The sequence below is a fragment of the Macrotis lagotis genome, chromosome 2 (assembly GCF_037893015.1).
Source record: "Macrotis lagotis isolate mMagLag1 chromosome 2, bilby.v1.9.chrom.fasta, whole genome shotgun sequence".
Classification (NCBI taxonomy): Eukaryota; Metazoa; Chordata; class Mammalia; order Peramelemorphia; family Peramelidae; genus Macrotis; species Macrotis lagotis.
This window is the reverse complement of record NC_133659.1, coordinates 86,057,995-86,076,668: the sequence shown is the minus strand read 5'-3', so window position 1 is coordinate 86,076,668 and position 18,674 is coordinate 86,057,995.

Sequence of the window (18,674 nt, the reverse complement as noted above, 5' to 3'; positions counted from 1 at the left end):
ATTTTAAGCAGCTAGCAGATCACGAGAAAATCTTAGAAATATTTTGTCTCAGTTTTAGTCAAGGACTACACAAGCTGTTTCTTTTTTTATGGAAAAGACAGACAGGTGTGGGCTAAGTGACAGAACGATGAGACAGATTTAGTTCAGGTTGAATGGATAGATTCGAAGAGTAGGTGTTAATTGCTTCATGTCAACTTAATAGGAGGGATCTAGTGCAGTTACTCCAGAGCTATCCTTGTTCCTGTGATGTTAAAATTTTATCAGTGACTCGGCTAAAAGTAGAAATTAGTGAATGGATGAATGAATGGGGAGAAAAACATCTATAAAGTGCTTTCCATGTGCAAAACATTGTGCTAAGTTCTGAGGAGGAAAAATAGAAAGATGGTCCTTTTGCTCTCAAGTAGCTCATATTCTAATGGAAGGTTTCAGCTGAATATATATAATAGAAAGTTCCCATGGTTCCTAAGGTTTAGTGGCAAAAGATATTAATCTTTCTTCTTTAATGTCATATTCCATGATAAAATTTTATCAGTTTTTGATATTGAGCCATTTGACAATTATAAGGATTTGGGGGCAAGAACTCTCTTTTGTGAATGGACGGTAGTTGGAGCAATAAGATCGGTAGGAGCATTTGGCAGCTTGTCTCTCCTATGGTGTTGCTTTTCAGGACGATGATTTGAGGCACTGATTGGACTGGAAGTATTTGTTGTTCCCAAACTTCTTGGTCCTGATATCTGTTTCTATTAGGCTCTGAAAGGAGATGACAGTTAAGGTGGTAGTTGAGCAAAGCTATCTCCTGCCTCATTAGCTTGACTACCCTGTTGATAGAAGTCGGTTGCAGCTATTGGGGATAGTTGTCCACTGCTCCAAAGGTGCCGGTTTTCCATATGATAAGTTGAGTGTTTGGATTGGAAACAAGGCCAGGTGTCTGTGGCAAGGATGAAGAAGGAGGATGTCATATGCTTGAGATTTTAAAATGTTATCAATGTTAGGGGAACAGGAGAACTGAAAAGTTAGGTGGATTTAGAGTGATCTTGACAATCTAGAACAAAGTGTTAAAACAAATCAAATATGAGGATAAATGTAAAAATTCACACTTGGTTTCAAGAAATACTTCTTAAGATCTAGACAAGCCCTAATTAGTATAATTAATAAATCTCATGAAGTGCTTGCATTATTCAGTTCTTCAGTATTTCATGCTATAATTATCTATAAACTATAATAGTTTTAGCTTCATTTACACTGGCTACCTTTCTAGTAATTTTAATATCAGGCAATTGAACTCAATCTTTAAAGTGATCAAATCAAAAAACTGTAGTAAGAAATTTTTTCACTAATTCACTTTATTTGCATTTTCCTTTAAAGAAATCTAAAAGCTTTGTATAAATGGCTGATTTGGGAACAGGAACGTATTTTTTAAAATGGAATTTTTAATCCATAGAAATAAGTCATTCCATTTCCATCATTATAACATTTCTATTCCTTGTTGATTTTAAACCACAAAAAGATTCAGCTTTTAAATTTTATTTTTGCTGTTTTATAATTTGTACTGAAAACTATCCTTCTGCTATCCTGTCCTATTTTATAGTTCTTATGATCATATTCATGAAGTTCAACAACATCAATTTTTTATTCTAATGTGTTAACTATCAAAACTTTTTTCTTTTTGTACTAGTTATGTTTCCATCTGAAGTATTCTTTCTTATTATATTAAGGATTTTTACTTTGAAAAAAATAACATAACTGTTGGTAATGTGGTAAGCAACAGCCTATATCATCCATACTAGCTTATAGATACCTGAAGATTGAAAGCAAAGACGTAGGAGTGTGTTAAAACTCTTGACTAGCTCACAAGTCATATTAATTGAATTTTGGCTCAAATTAAATTCACCTTTACATCATTTTTTTAAAAAATTCAGTAAATTAGATTCACATTTACAATAATCACAACCTAGTTGTACAGGATAGGGGAACTATAGTTAGATAATAAACACACAAAAATGTAACTTTTATTGGTTAAACATTCATTATTGATTGGGCAGAGCCAGGATGACAAAGTAAAGGCAGGGATTCACCGGAGCTCTCTCCCCAAATCTCTACAAATACCTTTAAATAATGACTCTAAACAAACTCTAGAGTGGCAAAATCCACAAAAAGACTGGGTAACATAATTTTCTAGCCCAGAACAACTTTGAAGATTGACTGAAAGGGAAGAGATTGTTGCATCAAGATGTTCAGTGCAGACCCAGCTATGCTGGAATGTACAGGTCCCAGTAAACCAGGATCAGGAAGCAAGGCAATTGGATCAGTGGCAGAAATATAAGTTTCCAGACCTCTCAGCCCAGAAACTGCCATGGACAACTAAAATTGTCAGCAGGAAAACCGCTGCACTGGGGTGAGAGAGGAGTACCATGCAGTGAAGGCATTGGCAGGGCAGGGCAGACAGGACCCCAATTGATGAGGAGCAGTCCTTGGGAGCTTCTGAATTAGCAGAGGCAACTGCTTCTGGGGATCTTGATTAGGGATCAGAAGGAAATTGTAGGGGTCTCTTTGCTATCACTTGAAGCAGAACTCTGTTGCTTTGCCCATACTCTGACCTGTGTTCCAGGAAAAGAAGGAACTAACACAACAGACTTTGCTGTCAAAGTGGGAGCAGGGACCTTCCTGCTCCAGGGCAGAAAGGAATGCATGTGTTCACCCACAGACCAGAGCACAGACCAGAAGAGAGATAAAAAAGGACAATCAAAAAACATACACCCAGAAGAAGATAATAAAATAAAAGCTCCTAAATCCAAAGCCTCCAAGAAAAATATAAATTTGGCTCAAGTCATGGAAGAGCTCAAAAAGGATTTTGAAAATCAAGAGAGAGAAAAAATTGGGTAGGAAAATCATGAAAACTGGGTCAGTAGTTTAGTGAAAAAGACACAAGAATACTAATGAAAATAACATCTAAAAATCAGACTGGGCTAAACTGAAAGAGAGGTACAAAAAACCAACATGAACAAAAATGCCTTAAAAACAGAACTAGCCAAATGGAGACAAAATTTCACTGAAGTGAATAATCCTTAAAACATAGATTTGAGCAAAGAGAAACTGATGATTTTGTGAGAAATCAAGGAACAATAAAACAAACCAAAAGAAGAAAAAACTGGAAGACAATGTGAAATATCTCATGGAAAAACACAATTGATCTGGAAAATAGATCCAGAAGAGATAATTTAAAAATTATTTGACTATCTGAAAGACATAATCAAAAAAAAGAGCATGGTCTTCATCTTTCCAAGAAATTATCAAGGAAAATTGCCCTGATATTTTAAGAAGCAGGAGGTAAAATAGAAATATAAGGAATCCATTGATCACCTCCTAAAAGAGATCCCAAATTAAAAACTGCCAGGAATATTATAGCCAAATTTTAGACTTCCCAAGTCAAGGAGAAAATATTAGAAGCAGCAAGAAAGAAACAGTGGAATATTATGGAATTACAAGTCAGAATAACACAAGATTTAGCAACTTCTACATTAAAGGCTTGGGATATGATATTCTAGAAGGCAAAGCTCTTGGATTACAACCAAGAATTAACTACCTAGAAAAATTGAGCATTTCAGGGGAAAAGATTCAAACAGGTGATTTTCAGATTTCCCTGATGGAAAGACCAGAGTTGAACTGAAAATTTGATCTTCAAATATAAGACTCAAGTGAGGCATTAAAAAGGTAAACCAGAAAAGCAAATCATAATGGACTTATTGATATTGAACTGTTATATTCCTTCATGGGAAGATGGTACTGATAACTCATCTGAACTTTCTCATTTATTAGGTAAGTTAGAAGGGGCATATATAGACATGGCATAGGTTGGAGTTGCATAAAAAGGGATAATGTACTAAAAAGGAGTTAAGGGGTGAGAAAGGAATGTACTGGGAGAAAGGGAAATGGGATAAATTATTTCACACAAAAGAGGCAAGAAAAAGCTTTTTTTGGTGGAACGGGAGAAGTGAGAGTTGGGAGTGGGGTATGTGAGCCTTACTCTCACTGAAATTGGCTCAGAGAGGGAATTATATATATATATATATATATATATATATATATATAGTGCATATATTCTCTCATATATACATATATATATATATATGTATATATATATATATATATATATATATATGTATATACACACAAATACACAAACACACACTCAATTGGGTTTAGAAATCTATCTTACCAAATAAGGAAAGTAGAAGGGGAAAGGGATAGGAGAAAGGGGGGCGGGAAAGTGATAGAGTGATAGAAGGGAGGAAAGACTGTGGGATTGTGGGAGGGGTTTTGAGTAGGGACAGAAAGAAAGGATTGAGATGATAGAATTATTTTCACAATTGCTCCAACATTGTATTAATTTCTCATTTTCCCTACATCTCTCCCAACATTTGTTACTTTTTCTTTCTGTTCTATTAACTATTCAATAGTGAGTTAGGGCTGTTTTTTAAAAAAAAAAAACCCTAACTCACTATTGATTAGAGAAATGCAAATTTAGAACAATTCTAATTTACTACCTTATACCTATTGCATTGGTTAATAGAACAGAAAGAGAAAGTGACAAATGTTTAAAGGGATGTAGGAAAAATGAGAAAGTAATGCATTATTGGAGGAATTGTAAAAGGATTCAACAATTCTGGAATTCAACAATTCCATGCCTGCCTTTTGATCTAGCATTTCACTTTTAGGTCTATATTCCAGAAGAGGTGAAAACATAAAAGAAAAGGACCCATATGTCTAAGGATATTTATGGCAGCTCTTTTCTGATGTCAGGGAACTGAAAATTGAGAGGATGTCTAGCAGTTGGGGAATGGCTGAACAAATTGTTGTATGTGATTATGATGGAAGTTGTTCTGTTATAAGAAATGGTGAGCAAGATGCTCTCAGTAAAACCTGGAAAGACTTGCACAAGCAAATGTATTGGGAAATGTATTGTATATGAAGTTACAGTAATATTGTAGGATGATCAGGTATGAATGACTTAGTTTTTCTCAGTCATGTTATGACATAACATTTATGATAAAAAATACCATCTATTCCCAAAGACAGAGTTGAATCTTTAAATACATATTGAAGCTTATTTTTTTAACTTTATTTTACTTAAGGATTCTTTTTTTTGGGGGGGGTATGTTTACTTTTACAACATGACCATTATGAAAATACATTGCCTGACTACACTTTTTAAATCTATATCAACTTGTTTTTTCAATGAGAGGGAGTAGGGTGGGAAGAAGGGAGAGAATTTGGAACATAAAAGTTTTAAAAATAAAGGTTAAAATTTGTTTTTCCATGTAACAGGAAAAATTAAAAATAAAATTCACTATTACACAAAAATCAAAAAGCTAATGCAAACTACTTTTTTAGAGAAGCATACTTGATAATATGATAAATTTGTTCTTCTGCAGATTAAGCTATATCTAATAATAATGTTAGTTTTACATAGGCAGGTCATTGAAAACATAGGCAATTTTTAAAGGAGATTATTGAGTTAGTAAAAAGTCTGTCTTGTGAGTAAAGGAATTGAGGACTTTTTTTCTGAAGAGTCGAATTTAGGGGAATATGATAGTTGCTTTCAAATATTTTAATATTTTAAAGGTTATCCTGTGATAGAATTAGAGATATTCTGTTTGAATTCAAGTAAAGACAAGGTATTATATATATATATATATATATATATATATATATATATATATATATATATATATATATATATACATATATATATATATATATATGTTGCAAAGGGAAAAACTCAGGTTTGATGTGAAGAGAAAACTTATTTTAAGAGTTTTAATTATCTCAAAATCCCTATAAGTACTTATCTAGGTTTGCTTTTATACTCCAGAATCTTTTTCTGATAAAAAATCAAAAATCCTTTTTTCATATTTTTACATATTAGTGATGACTTCATATTACCTGAAATGACAATCTTAATTTCTATCATATTTAGTACAAGGAGGTACTGCAAGAGGATAGCTCTCCAGATTAGTGCTCTTAGCATTTTTCAGCATAGCTTTGTTCCCTTTTGATTGTAGGGAGAAGGCCAGATTCCTTTAAGAGATAATTGCATGGAAATTTAGCAAAACAATTTTCATAGTGAACAATTTTCACTATGAAATATTCTGAGCATTAAAAAGCAAAAGATCTTTTACAAGACATTTAACTTAACAGCAGATCTTTAAGAAACAGTTTCCCAAGTTATAATCAGAATACTGATTTTGTTTTTTTTTATTTCTGTCTGGGGCAATTTTATTTCAGGTAATTGATCCAGAAGTTTCCCCTCTACCACCTCAAAAAGTTGATTTTATATATATCCATATATGTATGCACATATATCAGCTGAAGAGATGTAATATTCCAGAAAGTGGAAAAACTTATTACAAAAAATTCAATATATATGAATGCAAGAAAATCTAAATAAAGTATTTAAATTTCTTTTTACACGTGAAAAAAAATAAATTTATTATTGGTACTTAGCCAAAAAATGATTAATTTATTTCATTTTTATAACAGTTACATTTAGGTATATTACATAACCTGCGACATTTTGATATTTATTAAATTATTTCCCCTTCAAATGAATGCTCCTTGATGGTGAGAGGGGTGTCATTGGTGACAATATAGGAGAGGAGAAAAGAAAAGTTCTTCTGATTTAAATCTTCAAGAAAGGGCACATGTGGCTTCCATATTTTCTCCATTCTTTCTCTGATAAAGTTCACTGATTGATTCCTTGAACTCCCAACATACTGGTCACAACAGCTACTACTTTCTCACTTCCTGCTAGCTATTACTATTGCTTGATTAAGCTCCATGACTTCCTCAATTGTTGTCCCTGATTTTGTTGGAATTTCTTTTTGAATTTGAACTAGTCTTGCTTGCTTTCCGACCAGGAGAAAAAGATAGAGTCATGCTGGACAGCAAGGACCTTATCCATACCATTTGTGTGAAGAGAGGATAATTAGAAAAATTGTATGTTACACTCTGGTAACTACTGTAGAGACAGATAAATGAAAAAAGAGATAGATCTCAGGGAAGCTAGGTTGTGCAGTGGATAGAGTACTGGCCCTGGGATCAGGAGAACCTGAGTTCAAATTTGACCTCAGGGACTTAATAATTAGCTGTGTGACCTTGGGCAAGTCACTTAACCCCATTGCCTTGCAAATACTAAAAAAAAAATAGATTTTTTTCTTTTTTTCTTCAAACATTCTAATGAGAGAAGATAACACAGGAGAAAGAGCTAGAAAGCAAGTGATGGATAGCAAAGGTTCCAGGGTGAGGATAAGTCTTCTGAGAAAGTAGGGATGTATAGAGTATTGAATGGAACCAGCAAAGACATGAGTGTGACCTGAAAACTTCATAAAACTCCAATATGGATATGGGCCACCCATATTTAGGGTGATTAGGGAGGAGCTAGAAAAGGGACAGAGTCTTGGGTAAAAAGCAAGAGAGGATATAAAAGCTTAATGCTGCTACTACAAAAGGATGAGGAGGAGGGAAGAGATTATCTGTCCCTCCAGGGAAGCCTCTACTGGGCCAGTCAGGGTTTGGTGAGAAGCAGAGTTAGACAATGACTACAAGACAATTTCAATCCTCTCTTATCACCCTAAAGATGGGAGGCCAAGATCCAGATCACAATTTCAATATCTTCTTCCCAGATTCCAGAGATTGGTTTGTGCAATCGCTGGGTTGCCTGCCTGCCCCCCCCAAAACAAACACTTTAGAAACTCTTGTTCTACATAATATTTCAATAACTCTCACATGCCTGAATCACTATGTCTGGTCACCCTCCAATTAATGGGTAACTTTATTTACAATTTTTTTTTTTTACTGCCAGAATATTCTATGAACATTTTGGTATTCATAGAAATTTTCTGTTCTGGATTTCTTTTAGCTTTATGCTCAGAAGTGGCACTGCTGGGTCAAAGAGTGTGAATTTCTCACAAAATTCCCAAATGACTTTCAGAAGGTTTGACCCAGCCCCCATCACTGATTGTATATTGTCATGTCTGTTTTCCCAGTGTTTAAATTCTTAGAAGTAAGGAATTCTAATTTAATTATCTAATCGTTTTTCTTGTGGGAGGATGGAGATTGTGTGTGTGTGTGTGTGTGTGTGTGTGTGTGTGTGTGTGTGTGTGTGTGTGTGTGTATGCAAGCATGCATTTCTAGATGGTTCAGTGAATAGAGAATCAGATTTTGAATCAAGAAGCCTTATCTTCCTGAGTTCAAATATGGTCTCAAACAATTACTAGCTGAGGGACCCTGGGCAAGTCATTAAATTCTGTTTGGCTTAGTTTTATCATCTATAAAATAAGTTGGAGAAGAAAATGGAAGACAACTCTAGTATCTACAAAAAATATTCAAATGGGGTCACAAAGAGTCAGACACAACTGAAACCATTAAACAATATAATAAAAAATAAATAAATCCAGATACATAATTTATAAAAGTAGAAAACACTGGAACATGTAAACTCCCTCTATTATCTATAATTTAGAAAAAATGGAAAAGAATAATTTATATGCTCAGTACTGTCCTAAAAAGCTCTTTTTAGATATAAAAATCATTATTTATCATTGAATTTGTCTGAGTCCATAAGTCTACTCTGTTTCAGTTGATACAAGTGCCTCTTCCCTATTTCTCTAAAACTATATCAGATTTTATATTAAAATAGTAAATAAACATCTATTAAGCACATTCTATATGTCTAAGCACTAGGAAGCACATTGCTATGTTAAGCACTAGAAATACAAAGCAACAATAAAAAAGAGGCAAAAGAAATTCTTATTTTCAAAGGGCTCACAGTTTCTTGGAGGAATGAAAATTTTAAAAAGACTATGTCATTAAAATTATATATCAAAATATGTTCATCCATTCCAGAACTGATGGGAAACCCTTTGTTTCTAATTCTTTGTCACTACAAAAGACCTTCTAAAACATACAATAAAGTATTTCTATAAGCATAAAAACACATTTTTGTTTGTAAGCAAGGAATACACATACACACATATATGTGTATATATATATATGTGTGTGTGTGTGTGTGTGTGTGTGTGTGTGTGTGTGTGTAATATTTACATATGTATATCCATTTTAGGGTATAGACCCAAAATGGTATTGTTGAGTGAAAGGCAATGCAAAATTTAATAATTTGGGGAACTTTGTTTGAAATTACTTTCCAGAATGGCTAGACCAATTTGTAGGTCCCGTTAAAACTTCCCTGCTTTCCTGCAGCCTTCATAATATTTGACATTTTCTTTATTTTTTTTTGCTAAACTGATGGATTTAAGGTAGTACCTTAGAGTTATTTTAATTTGCATTTCTCTAATTATTCGTGCTAAGTTTTCAAAAGGCTGTATATAATTTGGAATTCTCTTGAGAGCTACCTTTTAATATTCTTTGCCATTTATGAGTTATAGAAATATTCTTAATTTTAATTTGATTCATTTCTTTAAATATCTTAGAAATTAGATCACTTTCAAAGAACCTAGCCCAAAGATTTTTTTTAAAGTTAAATATTTTGGGGTGGCTAGGTGGTGAAGTGGATAAAGCACCGGCCCTAGAGTCAGGAGTACCTGGTTTCAAATCTGGTCTCAGACACTTAATAATTACCTACCTGTGTGGCCTTGGTCAAGCCACTTAACCCCATTTGCCTTACAAAAAAAAATAAATAAAACCTAAAAAAAAATAAAGTTAAATATTTCCCTCCTAATCCTATCTATGTCTAATTTGGGCAAAAACTGCTTAATTTTATGTAATAAGAACAATCCTTTTTATCTCCTCTAATCTTCCATATTACTTTTTTGGTCATGACATCTCCTATTACCCATCAATCTGAAAGGTAGTTTTGTGAGAGAATTATTGAGATGATAATCATATTAAGTTCCTCAGTGATCTTAATGCTTTGATTTTATTACAGTTGGATCAATTAACTAAAATATTTATAATTTATACAATTTACCTCTATATATTTTCCTTTGAAGAAAATCAGGTTCATCATGAATTGTTCAAGACTTACTAACAGAATTGTGGCATTTGTGGTTTTACTTGGGACTATATGTCTATTGGACTAAGCATAATGAAATCTACTTTCCTCTTGTATCCCACTATTCCAAACTCTTCTAATGATTTAGAATTGAGTGGAACAGATTAATAATTCAGCAATTAAAATGACTAATGAAAAAGGATATCATTGCAGGTCTGATTGTTTCACTGAATGTTTTTGTTTCCTGCAAATCTTGATATCAATAAAAATATTTTATTGAAGAGCAATTAAATAATTTCATTCTCAAACCAATTTTTAAACATTTTCCTACAAACGTTTCTTTCATGAAAAGACTGAAATGTAAAAGATCTCTCTCTCTCTCTCTCTCTCTCTCTCTCTATATATATATATATATATATATATGCATTAAAAATATGTTAGACTAATGTTTTTTGACACCAATGATGTCATAGTCTTTTTTTTTAATGTCTCTATGTTACTTTAGGTCAGAAGTCCAACATCACTAAATGGAAATTTTGATGTGCTACCTTTCCAACATGGTTCATTTTACTCCTCTTAAAGCAATCTCATAGTTGTCCTATTCCAGCAACTTCCCATGATGGTACTAGATTTTGAGAGTACCCAGATCATCTTTAGTTTTGCTAAAGCAGAGAACTCCCAACTCAAATAATCTGCTAGACTCAATTTCCCTGGTAACAAGGAAAGTTACATAACACAATCATTTCTGTATAAAGTCTCATAACCTTATCCCCAGAATTTAACTATTCCTTCAAAAAAAAGTTTAGAAAAATAACTAATACAACACATACATCTGTTAGTATTTGCAATATTTTACACATTATCTCCCATCTCTATGCTGAAAGAAGTATGCTTTATTATCTCTTCTCTAAGACAAATATAAGGTGAACATCCACCATTAAAAAGTTTCATATTTACTAAGATTTGAAACAAGAAGAGGGGAAAAAAGGCATATTCTAATTTTGACTTCTTCAGATATTTTAAAGGCAATATTAATTACTGTTATGTCAAAGAAGCAGGAAAAAATTACATGCTATTAAATTGCTTAAGAAATTTTAGCACTTTATTTTCCAGAATGAAAGACTAGAGGAACATAAACAAATCAGTCTTTTCCTTATTTACAGAAATTTTTGGCAGCAATGTAGACAAACAGCTTTTTATATAGACTATGTATGCAATTATAATTTGAAAAAAATAGTAGTGCCATATCATTCCTTCTGGTATTTTAAAGTCAACATTTCTATCAAAATTATACACAATAGCAAAAAATGCAAGAAAACACTATTGAAAAAATGAAAAATCAATATTGTAAAGAATATATAAAGACAGAATAACGACAAAACATGCACAAATATAATAATGTTAAGTACAAGTTTCTGTGCTTAAAGAAATAAACAGTATTATACAGTTCTCATTAACTAAAATGTCATCTCTCAAGTTATATTTGAGAAAATATAACTAACCATCAATGGCAGAAAAGCCACAACTGAAGGGAAGCACTGAATTTGTGTATATAAACACAATTATAAATGGGTGCACAATCATCTTTAAAGATTTTTTTTCTCTATTCTGTTAATTGTGTTTTTAGTTTCATTCTCAACTTTTAGAAGAACTTAGTTGGGTTCTCACTAAACATACTTTTAACTGCTTTTATTTCTTGCGGGCTTTATATATATATATATATATATATGATTTCCCACCATCATTCTCCAAATAATTGTATGTGGTATTATAATATGAATGTGTATTACCTTTGCCCATCATATCACTCTGCTTGGTAAGTAAATCAGATGTTAGCTGACTAAAGCAATTTTGAGGATCTTGATATCCAGTTAATGTTTACTGCTTTACATTTGCTAGATATCTTATGAAATATTTATAATTTGGGTCAGAACACCTTTTTTCTATAAATTTCATATTTCTAAATGTCAAAATTTGCTTAAATTGTTTGTTTGAAGGTTTAAAGAAATTATTTTTCATCAATGCAGCCACTTTACCTGACTTTTAACATCATAATCTCTCAGATAAACTTCTAGAAGAAAAGAAAAATAAAGATAGGAATAGGAGTTGAAGCAGTCTAAATAATGCAGAGCAAGAGCAATATAACTTGGAGGACAATAAGTCTCAAAGTACCTGATGAAGAAGATAGAGGTATGGGGGAAGGATGAGGAATTCAGACTTTTATTTCTACCAAAAATTAGAAAATAAACTAAGAGAACACCAACAATTGCTGAATTTTATGTCTATTTTTCCAACTAGATAAAAGAAAGCATTAAGGACATCTTTAGTTAGGAGGACATTAGGAGGAAAGAGGTAAGTTGCTGAAAGCAATAAGTCAGAGTAGAATATTCATGGGGTGGCTAGGTGGTACAGTGGATAGAATACTGGACCTGGAATCAGGAAGACTCATTTTCCTGAGTCCAAATCTGTCCTCAGAAATCTTCTAGATATATGAACCTAGGCAGGTCTTTTAACCTTATTTGCTTTAGTTTCCTCACCTATAAAATGAGCTGGAGAAGAAAATGGCAGAATCTCTGCCAAGAAAACCCCAAATGGGGTCACATGACTGAAAAATGGCTGAACAGCAACAAAAACAACAACCATTCATCCAATTTCTTGAAAAACTCTCCCACTATGCTTATTTTTGGTAGACTATCACTATTGTTACATATACATATATGACAATTCCTAATAAATATTAAATATTAAAGCCATAACTTATAATAATAATAATTATATTTTCAAAACCATTTAAGCAAGACTTTGTTAGTTAATTGGTTGTTTGTTGGCCTTCTTGCTTGAAGAAGACCAAAATGATATTAACTAAGTCAGGGGCAAGGGACCCGATTGTGACTGATCAGATAAAATGAACTCAGAAAGCTCTACTATATGTTTGGCATAAATATTCTATATGAACATTTGGAGTAGAGATATCTATATGCACATCTCAAATTTATTTTCAGATACTTTGATTCTGCTTTCCCTGTTTTCTCTTTATTATTTTTGATTTGGTGTTTTATTTTCCTCCAGTTACATTAAAAAACAACTTTAACATTCATCTTTAAAATTCTGAACTTAAAATTCTCTGCCCTCTTCTTGAATTACCTCTCTATACCCTCATCACTGAGGTTAGCAATACTATATAGGTCATACATGTGTAGTCAAGCAAAATATTTCATAATTATCATGCTGTGAAAATACTGATCAAAAAAACAAAGAAAAATAATGCAAAAAGCCAAGTCTGTTTCATTCTATATCCAGAAACCATCAGTTCTTTCTTTGAGATGGATAGTATTTTTCAGCATAAGACTGTCAGAGCTGTCTTGCTGAGAATAGCCAAGTCATTCAGTTGATCATCTCATATTATTGTTGTTACTTGGTACACAGTACATTTCACTTTGCAATAGCCCATGTAAGTCTTTTCAGATTTTCCTGAGAGCATCCTGCTCATCATTTTCCACAATAGAATAATATTCCCTCATCAACATTTATGACAATTTGTTTTACCATTCCCCAACTGATGGAAATTCCCTCAATTTCCAATTATCTGTCACCAGAATAGGGCTGCTATAAATAGTTTTGTATGTATTGTTCCTTTGCCTTTTTGGCTTTTCTATGTCTTTTTGGATACAGACATAATAGAAGTATTGCTAGGTCAAAGAGTAAACTTGGCTTCATAGTCCTTTTGGTAGCATTCCAAAGCGCTCTATAGAATATTTGAATCAATTCATAACTTCACCAACAATGTGTTAATGTATCATTTCCCCCACATATCTGCAATGTTTATCATTTTTCCCATTAGCCAAACAGGTATGAATGAAATAGTCCCTTAGAATTATTTTAATTTGTATTTCTCCAATCAATAGTGAGAGCATTTTTCCATATGGCTATAGTTAACTTGAATTACTTCATCTGTTCATATCTTTAGATCATTTTCCAATTGAAAAATGGCTCTTACTTTTAAAATTGGACTCAGTTCTTTATAGATTGGGGAAATAAGGCCTTTATTAGAGAAACCTACTTCAAACTTTTCAGTTACTATTGCTAACTATGTTTCTCTCTATTCTATTGCCCCCTTTATTCTTTTCTCTCCCCCACTTTTATTCTGTCCCTCCTCAAAAACATTTTGCTTCTGACTTCACTCTCCTCTGCCTCTCTTCTATAATCCCCCTCTTCTCTTATCCCCTTCCCTTACTACTTTCTTTTACCCAAATGAGTTGTGTGTTATTCCCTCTTTGAATCAATTAGGATGAGAATATGATCCACTTACTCCCCTTTGAGCATTCCCACCACTGTGAAAGGGGTTTTTTTTTTTGGCTCCTTTTTTTTGTGAGATAATTTACCCTGTTCTATCTCTTCCATTCCCTTTTTCTCAGTACATTCTCCTCTCACCCCTCAATTTTATATTTTTTTAGATATTATCCCTTGATATTCAACTCACACCTGCACCCTGTTTACTTCCCATGTAGGAATTTAAACAGTTTGACCTTATGTCTTTTGCTATTTCCTTTTCCTATTAATCTTTACTTCTCTTGATTCTTGCATTTGAAAATCAAATTTTATGTTCATCATTAGTCTTTTTATCAGGAAAGTTTGAATGATCCCTATTTCATTGAATATCCATTTTTTAGAATAAACTCAGTTTTTCTGAGTAGCTGAGTCTTGGTTGTAATCTATGCTCTTTCCCCCCTTCCAGAACATCATATTCCAAGTCCTCTGATCCTGTAATGTATAAGCTGTTAAATCTTGTTTTATCCTGACTGGCTGCATGATACTTGAACTGTTTTCTTTCTGAGCACTTGTAAAATTTTTCAATTGATCCAGGAGACCTAGAATTTGGCTATAATATTCCTAGGAGGTTTCATTTAGGGATCTCTTTTACCTGCTAAAATCTTTCAATTTCTATTTTACCCTCTGCTTCTAGAATATTAGGGAAATTTTCCTTGAGAATTATTTGAAATATGATTTCTAGGCTATTTTTTTATCATCACTTGAATATTGTACATAATTTAAATTTAAAAATTATTAGTCAATTGTTTTTCCTATGAGATTATTTCATTGTCTTCTAGTTTTTCATTCTTTTTGTTTTGTTTTATCATTTATTGATTTCTCATCAAGACATTGGATTCAATGTCTTAATTCTAATTTTCCATTTGATCAAGCCTGCTTTTCTTCAGTGACTTTTTGTACTAATTTTACCATTTGGTCTAGTCTCTTTTTAAGGTTTTTTTTTAATTTTCTTCGATTATTTTTTTTTTGTATCTCCTTTATCAAGCTAGAGATTTTCATTATTTTCTTGTATCACCCTCATTTTTTTCTTTCCATTTTTCCTCTATTTCTCTTACTTGATTTTCAAAATCCTTTTTTGGCCTGAGACTATTTCATATTTTTCTTTGGAGATTTTGACTTTGTTACTTTCCTCTTAGTGTGTGTTTTGATCTCCCTTGTCAGCATAATAATTTCATTTAGTCAGATTTTTTTTTCTATTTGCTCATTTTCCGAGCCTATTATCTAACTATTAATTCCGTTAAAGCAGGGTTCTGTTTCCAGGATGAAGGTACATTGTACCAAGCTTCAGAGGTTTTATATTGTTCTTTCAAGAGGTACTTCTAGAACCTGTAAGTTTTCAGTTCTTCCAAGGTGGAATGAATTAAGGAGATATAGAATCTTGCCCTGCGCTCTGGTTTGTGAGTGACTACAAGGGTTCTTTGACCACAAACTCCAGTGTGCTAGTATTTCTCCTCACCCTGGTACTGCTATCCCACAGTGTGGTCCAGGTCTGAATATAGGCAAAGCAACAGTTTTGCCTTAATGTTAATAAAGAGATACCTGTTATCTCCTTCTAACCAATGGTTCGACTCCCTGCTACCGCTGCAGAATAGGCTCCCAAGGCCAGTTACTTGGGACCCAGCACATGCTGTTATGGTTTGTGTTGGACTGTGTTTCTTTATTGCCCTGGAGCAACAGACCTTCCCTGCCAACTTCCCATGTCTTGGGCAGGAAAATTGTTTCACTTTGTCTTTTTGCGGGTTCTGCTGCTCTAGGACTTTTTTTAGATACATTATTTAAAGGTATTTGGAGGGGTCTGGTAGAGAGCTCAGGAGAGTCTCTGCCTTTACTTTGCCATCTTGGACCTGCGTTAGTCTTAATCCATGTATAAAGTCCAATTTATATATTTATATATATGTATGTATATACATGTATAGCTATATATATATATGTATATATATGTATATATATGTGTGTATATATATATAGTCTTATATTAAATGAATATGCTTTCTTCCAAAAGTCTTAGTGCAGTTTTAAATTTGAGGAACTTTCATGTTAAAATTAAGTATAATCATATTTTTTGCTAGACATTCCTTCGGTTGATTTTTAAACTTTGTAAAAACTTTTCAGCAGCTGCTGCTCAGTGACTGAAAAGATTTCATTTGTAAAACTGAACTTTAGGCCATCTGAAGAATGAGGTTTTGATGTTCATGTGACAGTTTTGAAATGACGTGACAAGAAAGTCTAATGGAGATAGATATGAAACAAGGTGACTTATCAAGAGAATCTCTTTCTACTGATTTACCAGTCTGAGAAAGCAACATAAAGGAACCAAAATGCACAATGCATAATAATGAAAGGGTCTCCTGAATTATTAAAATTAGAAGTAAATATAGTTTATTCAAAATTTACAAAGCTAATTAAGTGTAAAAGAAATTTTAATTAACTTTGAAATGATTTTTAAAAATTCTGTAGCACTTATACTTTGAAAGTTCTCAAAGCTTAAAACTGCAGAGAACTTTTGAAATATTCTGGGTGTGCCATGATATACATACTTGTATGTTGATTTTTATTCATAAATCTACATGCAATATACAATTGTATGGTACTATGCAACTATAAACATATTTATGTAGTCATAGCTATATTTGCATCTTATAACTTTTAGTGATATATATGCATATATAATATATGCCATATTTGTTTATTTATATATATATATATATATATATATATATATATATATATATATATATATCCTTGTCCCTCTCTTTCTCTCTATCAATATCTCTGTCTCTTAACATTTTGATCTCAATGCAGCATCTATAACTAACTATTCTCTGGTTTATTCCATAGTAGTTTGGTATAGTTTATTGATCTTTGCATTTGGAGTCAATAAGATCTGAGTTCACTTATTAACTTTGTGACCAGGCAAATCACTAAATATCTCTCAATTCTAGATTCTTCATCTTTAAAATGGGGACAATAATAGCATCTATATTTCATTATTGTGAAGATCAAATGAAATAACATAATACAAAATGCTTTCCAAAATTTAAGTCTTTAAAGTTTTATAAATGTTAACCATTCATGTGCATATGTATAAATAGGTATGAATAGATATGATGTCCATATAAATATGTATATATATATATATTTATAAATATATGTATATGTACAACAAATACCTCTCTCTCTCTTTTCTGTGTGTTTGTGTGTATATGAATACTTGAAAAGATCCTTGATTTTTAGCCTTACGAGGAATAGGCAAGTAGGCTTATATGCCTTTGGAAAATGTGAAAGAATGGAAGAAAGAAGTATGAAGGAGAGAAAGAGAAAGAGAAAGCCTGAAAGGATATAATCAAAGAACCATGACACCCCTACCCTCAAAAAAGTAATGTGATTATATTTTGGACTAAGCATAAATTAGGTCAGTGTAGTCATTCATTTTCAAGTTTTAAAAAAAATAATCACTCATACACTGAAAAATCTAATTAAATTCAACTTTCATATTTCCTGGGAATTAGAGTGATGTGTTTAAGTTAAAAGGATTTCCCCCTTCCTAATGACCAAGTCCAGGACTAACCTGCAGACAACTGACACTCAAGAATAATCTGACAAAATCTCCTTTAGTTAAGCCTCTTATTCTTTAAATTGCCTGATAAGTAAAGTGCCAGATAAGACTGAGTAAAGGGGAGGCATGAGAAAGACAGGAAGAGACTTGGAGTATATAGTCAGTGGTGGGATTCAGCCAGTTTGCATTGATTTGGCAGAACCAATACCTGATGTTATGTTGAGTTCAGCAAACTGTTAAAATGGCACTTGTAATGAAGATTCTCTCTCAGGTGGGCATCTGGACAGTGGCTTAATGTGGAAATCACAAATTTATATTCCTTACTCTTTTTAAAAAAATTTCACCTGTGCAAGAACATTTTCTAAGTACCTGTGATAATGTTCATTCCATCCACAGGTGAAAAAAAATTGATGAAACTGGGGCTGTAACATTTTAGCCCTAATATATCTGGGCATGTAACAACTTTTAAACTCTCAATTGTTCAACAGGGCTAATAGGCCTCTCCCAGTGAAAGCCATAAGCTATTCCTTGGTGGCATAGTTTTCAAAATTGTTCTAAAGCATCTGACATAAATAAAACAAAAAAAATTACAATTTAAAAATAAATTAAACCACTGGAGATTGAACTTAATACGAATAAAAAACATTTAAAATATGCATGTGTGAGTTGGGGGGAAGGGACAGTTTGATAGGAACAATTCACAAAAGTCTTCTAAAGTAACAAAAAAAATCAAGAAGTCTAGTTCCACCTGCAGAATACATTCTCATAGCTTTGGATCTG